Source organism: Lonchura striata, chromosome 1A (genome assembly GCF_050655825.1).
Source record: "Lonchura striata isolate lonStrDom1 chromosome 1A, ASM5065582v1, whole genome shotgun sequence".
NCBI classification, from domain to species: Eukaryota; Metazoa; Chordata; class Aves; order Passeriformes; family Estrildidae; genus Lonchura; species Lonchura striata.
This window is the reverse complement of record NC_140741.1, coordinates 72,615,900-72,628,608: the sequence shown is the minus strand read 5'-3', so window position 1 is coordinate 72,628,608 and position 12,709 is coordinate 72,615,900.

The window sequence follows — 12,709 nt, the reverse complement described above, 5'->3', positions numbered from 1 at the left end:
GATCATCTGTTGTCAGTTCTGTATCCCTCAGGCTTTTGTGTTATTCTTGTTTTGATTTATCATTTGATCTTTTTCATTTTGTCATCTTTGAACATGACTGAAAACCAGCAATGAGGATCATATGAAAAGAAACACATTTTTTGCACACATTAAAAGCTGAAAGAATGTAATAAAATGCATTCCTCCCTGTATCTCAGAAGGGAGCAGTCACCTGGATTGTCTAGCTGTTCCTGTGGCCCACTGAAATCTAACACAACCACGCTCATAACCGAGGCAACAATGAAGACTGATGGAATTTGTAGTCCTAAAAGTGGAATAAACTCCTGGAAGGATCAGCCTGGGGGAAGATGAAGGGCTGGCTACTGCTTCTCTGGGAAACCTGTGCCAGGGCTTCACCATCCTCACAGACAAGAATTTCTTCCTAATATCCAATTTAACCCTGCCCTCTGTCAATTTGAAGCCATTCCCTGTGTCCTGTCCCTCCATCCCTTGTCCCCAGTCCCTCTCCAGCTCTTCTGGAGCCCCTTTAGGCACTGGAAGCAGCTCTAAATTCTCCCTGGGGCCTTCCCTTCTCCAGGCTGGACACCCCCAGCTCTCACTCTGCCTTCACAGCAGAGATGTTCCACCTCTGAGCATCTCCATGATCCTCACCTGGACTCACCCCAACAGATTTGGTCTGACAAATGCCAAGTAAAAAGAGAAGATTATTTCCCCATGAGCCTCTGTCTCTATTTAAAGCACTATGAACAAGTATCCCATTCACACTTTAGGCTTCTGAGGGGGCCCTACCCCAGGTTCTTTTCAGATTGACATAGTTTTTTTCCAACAGAATTTCTAAGGCTGAACATGTGAATACACAGCTCCTGGATTATTTTTTGTCCAGCATAATAAAAATATTACCCATCCTGTAAACACTAAAACCATCTGGAGAGAGCACAGCTTCCACCTAATGTCCCCAGCTCAGGCTGTACCTCCTTGTCCACAGGAGGGGTGGGTTCCCCAAAAAAGCCCTGGGCTGCTGGAGTTTGCTGGGCTGGAGACTGCCTTACCTGAATCTGTCACTGCTGCTTTTGTTCCCACCCTGTTTCTGTGATCACAGCACTGCACGGAGTGGCTGCTCTCTCCTCAGCAGACTTCCTGACAGGTGATTACTTTACAATAAAGATATAGGATAAAACAAATGTTGAGTTGCTGGTGACACCCTCCTTTTCTCCCTCCAGCATTTCAAGTCTGGGTTCATTATCACCTCTTTAATTGGGTAATTATAGTAGAGCTGACAATCACTCGGTGCCATCCAACGGCATTTTTGATCTCACCTTTTTTTTTAATGTGTATATAGTTGTATATTAAGAGAAGAACCATTAAACTTCTTATCCTTTGTCACACCCTTTCCAGGAATATCAAGGAGCCCAAATTCCCTGGATGCACACAGAGCTAGGAATGGCTCAGTCCTCAGCCATTTCTGAACCCAAGCAGCACCATGGCCACTCAGACACAGATCATCAAAGAAAGGAAGATGAGGGGGCTCAAGTTGAAGAATATTTAACAAATCAAGTGCAGGATGCTCAGCCTATCACCAAGACCAGCCCAGGATCAGCTACAGCTCCTTCCAGCTTAGCTGTGTTTAAAGGGATGTGGTGGATCACTTCACCAGTCTCACCATGGGAGAAGGAAAAGCAGCAAGGAGCTCTTGCTAACAGACTCTTAGTCCCAGGAGTGAGTAATATTAATAGACTGCCTGCAATCTATTAGGAGAAGGAATTAATTAGTATCTTTAGATGAGTTTGTTGTGTGTTTGTTTAATTATGCACACAGGGAAAAAAAAAAATACCATCTGCCCTTCTGAAAAAGAATAAAAATGCAATCACACAGGAGCAGATGCCCAAAGAAGGCAAGTGGAACTGCAGCACACACAAAGCTGATGGCAACAGAATCCTTAAGCGTCACTCCATTTCCTGTAAGCACATTTTAAATGGCCAAAATTTTCTTCTGAGTCCCCAGAGAAATAATTTTATTGAACAGAACTTTTGTATAATGCAGGAAAATCTAGCAATGCTAGAAAATGGTCTGTTTTGGTATCAGTGCAGTCCATTTGGGATAAGATCTACAACCCTCAAAATCACAGAACCATTGAGGCTGGAAGAGGACATCCATTCCAGCTGCCCTGTTCAGAGCAGTCAGCTACCACAGGTTTGCCCCACACCAGATCCAGTAGTTCTTTGAGTATCTCCAAAGATGGATATTCAATCTCTCTGTTTCAGTGTTTAATCACCCTGACAATAACAAAAAAAAAAAAAAAAAAAAAAAAAAAAAAAAAATTCTTATGTTTTCTTATGTTCAAACAACTTCATGTTTTCCAGTTTGTGCCCCTTGTCTCTTGTCCAGTCACTGGGCAGCTCTGAGGAAAACTGAGCTCCAAGCTCTTCATTCCCCTCCTCACATGTTTACACATACTGATGAGATCCCCCTGAGATTTCTCTCCTCCAGGCTTCTTTTTTGACAGATGCTGCAAACTCTTAATCATCTGCATCTCTTCATCATCTGCCTGGCCTTTCAGGGGCTCTGTGGCTGCTTCCTCCCACATGCAGGACTCCACATTCACTTCTGTTGAATTTCACAGCTTGCCCCCCGACCATTTTTCCAGCCTATCAAGATACTTTAGGAAACAACACAACCACCTTATGCATCAATCACTCCCTGGAGTTTTGCATCACCTTCAAACTTGCTGAAAGAGGTCCCTGTCCTATCAGCCAGGTCATTGGCAAGGATGTCACTTTGTTGGTTTCAGTGCTGGCCTCTGCTGCTCACCCCTTCTGCCTGATCTCCAGCTGATCCTCACTCCACCGAGTCCAGCATTTAACTTAGTTTTCAATCCAGCTCACTGTCCACTTGACTAACCTGTATTTCACCAGCTTGAAAATTAAGATGTTGTGGCAAACAGTGTAAAAAGCCTTGTTGAATTATGGAAATAATCTCCACTTTACTCTCACCCATTTGCTAATTTTTTCCTTATAGAAAGCTTTGATCAGACAGAGTTTCACCTTCATGAATCCATGTTGACTTCTCTCAAGTGCTTTGTTGTCTTTATATATTTGGAAATGGCTTCTGGAAGGACATGAAAGCAGGATAATTTCTCCCAGCCCTTACAGACCTCTCTGGAAAACACAAAGTGCTGAAAATCCCTGTGTCAAAAGAAATCCAAGAGAAAACTGAGCTCATGCTTTTCCCCAAACCATTGGTACTTCAACTGTTTCTTTCCCAGGATGGCTCAGAGCTCTGTCCCTCCATGGGCACCTTTATGATTCATAAACAAACTAGGTCTCAAACAGTCATGTTTGACCTGAGAAGATGTAGAAATGGTGTCACCCCAACCCTGGAATTGTTTAAGGCCAGGTTGGATGGAGCTTGGAGCAACCTGGTTTAGTGGAAGGTGTCCCTGCCCATGGAAGGGCCTAGAACAAAATAATCTTTAGGGTCCCTTGCAACCTCAATCATGTCATGATTCTGTGGCACATGTCTTGTTTGAGTCTACAGTAGAAAACCACTGGCTGCTGAGATCCCCATTTAACCTCCCTCCTATTTTAAATGGATTTTAGAATTATGATACACACCACAGAAATGGTTGCTATGTATGTTTAATGTGCATAATTTATAAAGAGGCAATTCCTTAAGGCAATATGGAGACATACAGGGACTTGTATCAATATGTATGGGTTTAACAAAAAAAAGAGCTGGAAGGTCTGGACTCAAATAATCCATGCTCCAAAAATGTCTATTTTAAACAATGAAACAACAGTGGCAGCGTTTGTCTTTGTTTTAGGATCACGCTGAGTGGCTTAACTGTGCCAGATGGTTTGTTCATGTCTTACGAGTGAAAAGAAATGTCTGTGAGCTCACCCAAACTTGAATTTCCCTCGCTGAGACACTTCTGACATGAAAATAATGAAGATGCTGAGATGAAAGTAACTTATAGGACATTTATTCGATTTCATGCTAGATGTACAAAGAATAAACCAGACAGGGTGTCACGGGAGATAGCAGCCAGGAAGAGATGGAAAAGAAGGAATATATGGAATACATACAGCTGCTGCAGGAGCACACAGGGTGGGAGCAGAGTTATTTACCTCTGCATCATGAGCCCAGAAGGGAAGGGTGCCCAAAAAGAAATCACAAACCCCTGGGATCACACTTGCTGCTTTATCCCCTGCTCTGGGCTGCAGGGCTCAGCTCAGTGCCAGTCCTCTGCAGGTATTGGAGAAAGGGGTATTTTATTTCAGCCTAAGCTTTCTTATGAAGACCTAAGTGAAGCTGAAAAATGTCCCTTCGTGGCAAATCCCCTAAATATTTCTGGTCTGTGTTTTCCCCCACACCAGGACAAAAGAAATGTGTGTTTTTATTTTTTTTTTACAGAATGGACGAGGGAGTGACAAAGAAATTCAATTTGGAAAGGTCAAAACACAACAGATGTCAAATGCTCTTTTTGACATTTTCAGCTGAAGAGAAATGTTTCGACATGCCTGAAATCAAAACCTTTCCATTTGGGTTGCTGAAAGGTTTTGTTTTGAGTCATGTCAACATTCAACTTTGTTTTCTCACAGCAGCACGTGGTCTTGTGGGAACTGTAGTTAAAACAGAAACAGTCACATTTCCTCCACTCTCCTAGAGCAGGCTTCCTGCTCATAGTAATTACATGCTAATTACTAGTTAATGCAATGTCCATGACAAACCACATTGCTGGGCTGGTGGGAAGTCAGCACAGTTCCTTAGTGGAAGCACAATCCTCTGAGGAGATTATTTTATTGGTGAAAATGGGGCTAAAACTACCAGACCCATCAGGCTCTACAGCATCAGGAAAAGGCAGATTAATTCTTTGCTAAGGTGTTTCCAAAAGAAGCACATTATGAGCAGCACAAAAGGAAAATACAAGTATTTAACAAAACTCCCAAAATGTTTCCTTAAAAATTTATGTGTATATATAGAAATGTTTTTAAACTGGAAAGGTCTTGGTTATCTGTCATTAGAAATGCTGGGCTCCATCCTGGAGAGCCACAGCCCTCCCAACTGAAATGTAGAATAAAACTCAGTGTCTGCAGGAGAAAGAGTGTTTTAAAAATGACAGAACACAAAAAATAAAAAATACAGATCTTTAACTTTGCCACATAATGGAATATATTATCAGATATATTGGAATATATATGGAATATATGGAATATATTATCAACACAGAAAAATAATATTACAAAAAATCCCCTAAACCATAAAGCACCACAGCTGATTCCAGTCTGAATGACAATGATTATAATGTACATTTGTGAGGGGTCAGTCATCCTCAAAAACTCCCAGGTGCTTCCTAAGCCATAAATACCTGATCTTTCAGCAGGTATTGGGGTGAGAGGTAACAGCCGCTCTGCATCAGCAAAGATGCTCACTGGATTTTTTGGGGATGATTTTATTTGCAAGTACAATTACTGCCTTAGCAGCAGGGACACAATTCAGGGATGAAATCCTTGAGGACTCAGGATCTAGGAATCCCCATCTTTGACAATGACCTACTCTGGAAACATTCTCTGAGCTGCTACAGGACCTCAAATCCCTCAAAATCCTGAGAACACTTAGCCCATAACAGGACTCAGATGCTCACAAAATGCCCCTTGATTTCCAAATACCACTTGTAGATAGCAGAATGATCCAGAACCCCATGTCCCACCTTCTCCTAGGGACATTAATTCCCTGCTTTAAGGTCTTCTGGGTGGAAGATGATGAATGGATAATAGGAAATACAATTAGCATCAGGATTTTAGGTCCCAAGTTTGGAAGCAATGGGAACACCACAGTTCTGGCCACAGTTCTGGCCCCAGCATGACAGAAATGCTCCTTCCAGGAAATTTCAGGAAGGCAAATGGAAAGCTGGTGGTCAAAAGAGATTATGAAATCAGTTTCCCTTCCCTTCCCTTCCCTTCCCTTCCCTTCCCTTCCCTTCCCTTCCCTTCCCTTCCCTTCCCTTCCCTTCCCTTCCCTTCCCTTCCCTTCCCTTCCCTTCCCTTCCCTTCCCTTCCCTTCCCTTGAGGAGGCTGCATGAGTTAATGTGAGACTCACACAAATATAAAATAAATAAACAGGAATGTAAAATCACATCCAGAGCACATCTGCTGCTCAAGGAGAAAACAGACATCACTTTGTTTGTGTTGGTGCTCTCCAAAGGACAGATGAATATTTAGGTGGAGCATAGAAAAAAAAGCAGAAAAGGGAAAGAAATGTGTAAGAGTTGGGGGAAACACAAAGCATTAGGCACATATAGAGTTTATTTATGGATTTATTCACAGAATATGTAGAATAAAGAGCTACACATAACAACAGAGGGCAACTGAGTGAGTGAATGTGATGATGTAAGAACACACATCCTTGAAGGTTCACCTTCTAAATTATAGTAAAATCCTTACAATGAGTAATTTTCTGCATTATGATCCTATAAATTACTCTTTTCTTGGAAAGAAAAGAAAAGAACTGGAGGGAGGCAGACAAGAGAAGAAGCCTGCTGAAAAGATAAATACAAATAAATTCTCTTCTCCTAGCAGCTTTTCTTTCACATTGACAAGCAGAGGAATAAGGAGCTGCACAAATATCTGTAATTACATGATTATTACAGTGCATGTTCTGAGTGAGCCATAGAGTCTCACAAGCCTCACTAATGCACTTGGTTGTCCAGATCCTGTCATGGAGAGGTAACTCCTCTTGGATGTCTTGACCCTTGGGTATTAGGGTTTGCTCTTCAAAATATGTTGCCAATGGTGTAAAATAAGGGAATTTTCACTAAACTACAGTAACTATGGTGATATGCACCAAATTTGGGACAGGTTTATCAAAGCCACTTTTTCTCATTGTGCTGCCTATGGGCTGGAGCAATTCAGTGGCATATTTTCTTTTTAGGTTTTTGTATGAGGTGATTATACTGTGGCCTCAAAGTCCCATATTCACTCAACACATTATTATAATGTTACTAGCATTAACTTTGCTTTCAGATAGACTAAATGGGCTAATACACAAAACCTCCAGTATTTAATGTAGGCAAATACAACTTTTCCTCTTGTTCTTTCATTCTATGGAGTTTTTCATGCCTTCAAGTACACTTGGATTTACTTACACTAATAATATTGCCATTCTAGCAGGAATTACCTGCCCCTAATTTATCAATCAGGTCTTTCCAGGTTAGCTATGATTTTCTAGAATCATAGACTACTTTGGGTTGGAAGAGGCCTTAAAAATCCTATCATTCCCACCCCTGCTATGGGCAGGGACACCTTCCACTATCCGAGGCTGCTCCAAGCCCCATCCAGCCTGGCCTTGGACATTTCCAGGGATCCAGGGGCAGCCACAGCTTCCCTGGGCACCCTGTGCCAGGGCCTCACCACCCTCACAGAGAAGAATTTTTTTTGAATACCCAATATAAACCTACTCCCATGTCTCCATTTTGATACTCAGACAACAATTAATTATTGATTTAGAGTGCCTCATCTTTCAGACAAGCCTGAATTGTTCATGTGCACTGAAAAACTGCTTGGAGCATAAGGGGGTTGAAAATCTATAGCTGAGAGCTAGAAACACCAAGGCTGGTGTAGGATAGAGGGAAGGAAATAAAAATTATCTTATGTATCACAGAAACCTTTCTACTAGCTACATACCTCTAATTTTATCATAGGCAAATTCCAGACAAAAACTCACATGTCCCCAGACTGTTGTCCCCTCAGGATTTCTAGCACTGCCATTTCTCCCCAGACATGGAGATCCATGAAAAAATCATTTTGGTAGAATCAGGTGGCCTTCTTGAATATTGAGCTAAATCAAGGTATTGCTGAAGCCAGGAGAATTTTTTTTTTTTTTTGAGGAGCTCAGGAAAGGCTTCTAAATGTGACAAATTTTTCTAAGCAATTTTGTGCAGCAGCTGGAGTTGTCACCTTGTCATGCAGAAGAGTTGCAAGGACAAACCTGTTCAGAACAGCACAAGCATCTGCTGGAATGGTTTATGAGTGCACAGCCTTGAGCAGAGGTGAGGAAATGTGATTTTATCCTTTCAGAGCTTTGGCTATAACAATTTCAAGTGGACTGTTGCTTTTCTGAAACAAAAGAAAAACAAACAAACAGACAAAAAACCAACCAAAACCAACAACAACAACAAAAAAAAAACACCAAAAAAAACCAACCCAAACTAATTCCCTTCCACTGCTTTTTAAGATGATTCAGTCTTTCTTCATTCTATTTATCCTGTTAGGTATGAAAAGAGGTAAACTTCCAGCTCAGTTTTGTTATGTTCTCTTGTTATAAAGAAATTAATCTCCTCTTGATGTTTTTGCTTACTTTCAAAAGCTTATTAAAAATAACAAGGAACAGATTGGGTGGAAAAATGTACAGCTGATAAATCATCTTTGTCAATCTGAGAAGACTGAACCAAACTAACCTTTTAAATTGAATTCTTTCAGGCTTTTGGGCTTTTGGACTGCATGGACAGAGAACTTTGTCTTGACTGCAGCTTGAGTGCATCTCCTTGCAAGATATGCACTTTTAACATCTTAAAGACTGCTACTTTGGAAGGAAATCATAATGAGAGTTTGGGTAGTTTGTGGACCTCCTAAAGAGAATGCAACTGCAGCTAACTGCAGCTTTACTGAAACCAGAGACAAAACCTCAATTGGAAAATAATTCTGCTGTTTTGTACACATGGTGATAATGCCTTGAGCTAAATATAATATTAATGGGGTTCATCAAACTCTAGGAAAGATTATGTAATCATGTTATCACCATGACAAAACAAAATTTATCTCCAAAGACATAATTAGACTGTTCACAGATTTGGCTAACAAATTTTAAAAAGCAGAGTCAGTAAAAATTCTTGAAGGGAATATAGCTTGAATGAGATAATATGCCAGGGAGAGCAGTCACATCTTCCTTTGCCTCCAGGAAGTCCTTTATCCTTTCTAGAAAATTCTAGAATAGATTTCAACAAGGGGGATTTTTTCCTGGATATTTTAAGCACTGAAGCAGCTCCCATCAGATTTTTTTATCATGTTTTGGTAAATGCTCCTCAGGATAATTTCCCAGACTCTCTGCATACTTGTGCAGCTGAGGTCCAGGATTTTCCAAGTGCATCATGTTATATGGCCACTATCAGAGCAATGGAATGGGCTGAACAGTTTCAAAATTGTGAAAGGAAACCTCTGCACATGTTCAGTAATGAGATAGAAGTTACTTAACTTCTAAAACTAAACAGTAATTTAAAGAATTTAAAATAATAATTAACTAATTAAGCCCCAAAGCTGTGAGGAGTGTTGCAGGGAAAGGCATAATTTGCCCAACAGTCAATTGGCTGTTCCATTATGTTTCTAATTCCAGCTGTTCCCTTTACATAACTTCTTTTATATAACTTGCCTTTTTGATTATAGATGAAATTATTGAGATGTTTGTATAACTTAGAACTCCCCTCAAAATTTAATGTATGTAAACATACCTTTAGAGGAAAGCAATAAAACAATTGAAAAAATAAACCTATCAGTCACACCATCATAGGCTTCAATGCCTCTTCTTGCAGAGTCCATTTGTACTAAGGAGGCAAAGTCATGCAAACAAAAACATGAAAATCCTAACTCAAAATAATTGTGATGGACTTCAAATGAGATTCAAAGGCTTTCTGTAGGACCTAATTCTCACATTCCTAGGAAAAGTTCAAGCCTAAAGTAATGCAAAACTCCAAAGAAAAGAAATCAAAATTTTTTTGTGTTTTACACTTGGTTTTTAAGAAGATTAATTTACACCCCTATCTGACACTAGCCACCAGCTTCATCAATGAAGAATTTCTTCCTAATAGCTAATCTAAATCTACCTTTCTTCACCTAAAAGCCATTAATTAATGATCTCAGGCTCTCCCCATTAAAGTCATCAGCCATGTTTGGGCCCTCTTCACCCCCAGTATCGCCTCAGCAGGAATAATCAGTAATCGGAGTCTGGCTGGGTTCACTGAGAACCAAGCCAGACTCATCAGTGACAGATCCATCTCAGAAAAGAAGCTCCACATCTCCAGCCCTGCCCGCACTCTGAGTTGTCCACATCATATCAAAATCTTGGCAACAGCGCTGCTCATCACAGATCCCGTGGGTTTTTCTCTGCGTCTTTTCCTCAGAATAAGGCAAGTGCCACGATATGAGAGCACACAAGGAGAACAGAGTAATTTGGGAAGCGTTTGCTTTTTGGGGGCTTTACAACAACGTTTGCCAAACCGCTTCCAACGAGCTCCTGCTCTGCAAGCCTTGTACCCTGCTCCATGAGCTGGCAGCGGGATGGAGAGCTCCCATTACCAGGTCCAGCATGGGGAGTGGATTGTTTTTCTCCATCCAGGCCCAGGAGAAGCTATTCCTTGTGATATATTGGCGGGAATGCCGACAAACGCAACACCGTCATCCTCCGACGGGAGGAACGCCGCGCGCGCTGGGGCAAACGGATGGGTGGGGCCAATGTGCATATTCAAACAATAAAATCCGTGTGAGTAAATCATCTCTTATTGCTCCATACATCTTCTCCAGGGCTGCTTCCTGTTCTTAACCAGCAAAGCCTCCCCGGTGATGCTGATTTTCTCCCTGCTCTTCCAGATATGTTGATGTCATTCATGCAGCTGGGGCTGAGACAAAAAAATGCTGACTGTTCCCCCCTCCCCGTGACACACCTCCATCTCCTGCCTCTGTTTATTTCTTGAGATACTTTTTCAAACTAAGAATAGGACTATGGGAAGGAGTGAAGGAGAGAAAAGGGCACTATCTGTGAGATGGGAACTGGACAAAATGACATCTCAGCTGTTCCCAGCCAATGGAATTTTTCAGCAGTTGTCATAAATTTTGTTCTGGCGTGATGCTTCACAGGGATGGAAGCTGTTTCTCTTCATCTATTTGGTCCATGTTGTCTTCCATCATGGAGGAGGTTGCCAGGTTTGGTGTCACATTTTGTTTTTAATAAGACTGGGAAAATCAGGAAAATATTCTGTCCCCACCATCCACAGTTCATGGTTTCAGGCACTGCATGGTTACTGCATTATTCATAACAACAATAATTACAACAATAATAATAATAATACCTTCTATAGTTCTCCTAGGACTAACAGGTTTTGTGATCCTAATGTAATATATAATGAACATGAGGTGGTAAACCACAATTTCTTGGTTGTACCATGGAAAAGCTAAATTCCAGACCTTTGCAGACTGGTCCAATGTATAATCCACCAACTCCTCTTGTGTCTTCTAGGGAAACAGCTGTAACTGGATGGTTTTGGTAGTGCCTTTTGGATATAAACATCCATTCTTTAGGAAAGCTGGTAAAGTTTAGGCCAGGTTGTTGATGTATACTGGCTTAGGATATAAAGGACAAGCAAAAAAGGACCAAAAATGTGAATTCTCCTCTCCCTGGTACATAGTGTCCCATACATACAGGACAGTATATTGTGGTAAGGTATGTGCACATCCTGCTTTGGAGAGCATCTATGCACTGCTCTACATCCTGACTGATTCTGTTCTAATCCATTCATTTGATCATTGTCCTCATTAAACTGGCAAAGTGGGTTGTTTGGAAAATTTCCCATTTAAAATTGTCTCCTTTCAGGTTTTTCATATTGATTAAGTCTTGCTTGTTGTCAGTTACTCTATCTCACATTCCCCTGACAGTGTGAAACAGGATAATCATGTCCTGACATGCCTTACAGCCATAATAAGTCTTTCTCTTCTTCCAATTTTTTTCATTTTATTTACCTGAATATTAAGGATCTTTGCCTGGGAGCTGACAGATGAAGAGCCTTATCTGTGTCCCATTTGCTAAGGTGCTTACATTTGCTGCTTCAAGTATTTAAAGCTACTTTAATAAATTCACCACAGTTCACGATGAATGCAATCTAATCAGCAGAAGTTAATAGGAAACTTGAATTTAATGTCCCCCTTTGTCCAGGTAGCAGGGAATGGACTGAATGGTCCCCAGAAACTCCTTTACTTAGAGTGCAGGATGTAGTCAGAGGTTGCTTCAGGCTTCTCTAAGATTTGGGCATGTAAAACCAGAGTATCTGAGACTGAAACAGCTGTAGTTTGGGGAATCTTGCAGGTTAAAACTCAGCACAAGCCACAGACTCTGAGGTGCCTTTATTAATCTGGAAATGTGTTCTTGCAGCTTTGGCCAACCTCTGTGTTTGCACATTGGGAGGGCAGGCAAGAGGGGCTGTGGACTCCAGGGCTTCCTCGGAAAGAGCTCCCTATGACTTTTTTCCCAAACTAACACAGATCCCACTTTGCCACCCCAGCTGGAGAACTATCTTCTTGGAAGTTCAGCCATGCCAAAGTGGGACATTGGTGGGGACAAAGGGACATATTTTATTGGGGAGCACTGGGGAATGGATTGGGAGGTGGATATTGAGACAGGTGGGGATGAAGAATCAAGGAGCAGGGCCCAGCCAAGGCTGGAGTCCACAAACGTAAGGATTAACAAAGAATTTAGGACATTAATTGATTACAATGGTGAGAAATAAATGCTTATTTCCCAGTCTCATACAGGAAGGAGCCAAGTGTAAAAATGTTCCTTTAGGCCTTGCCTGCCTGTTTCTGTTTCTACAAGTAGTCCAGAGCTGTCCCTTCTCCAGTTCCCCCTTCCCTTTCTTCTCTTCGGACTGATGACCTTTGTTTCCAGCCCTGTA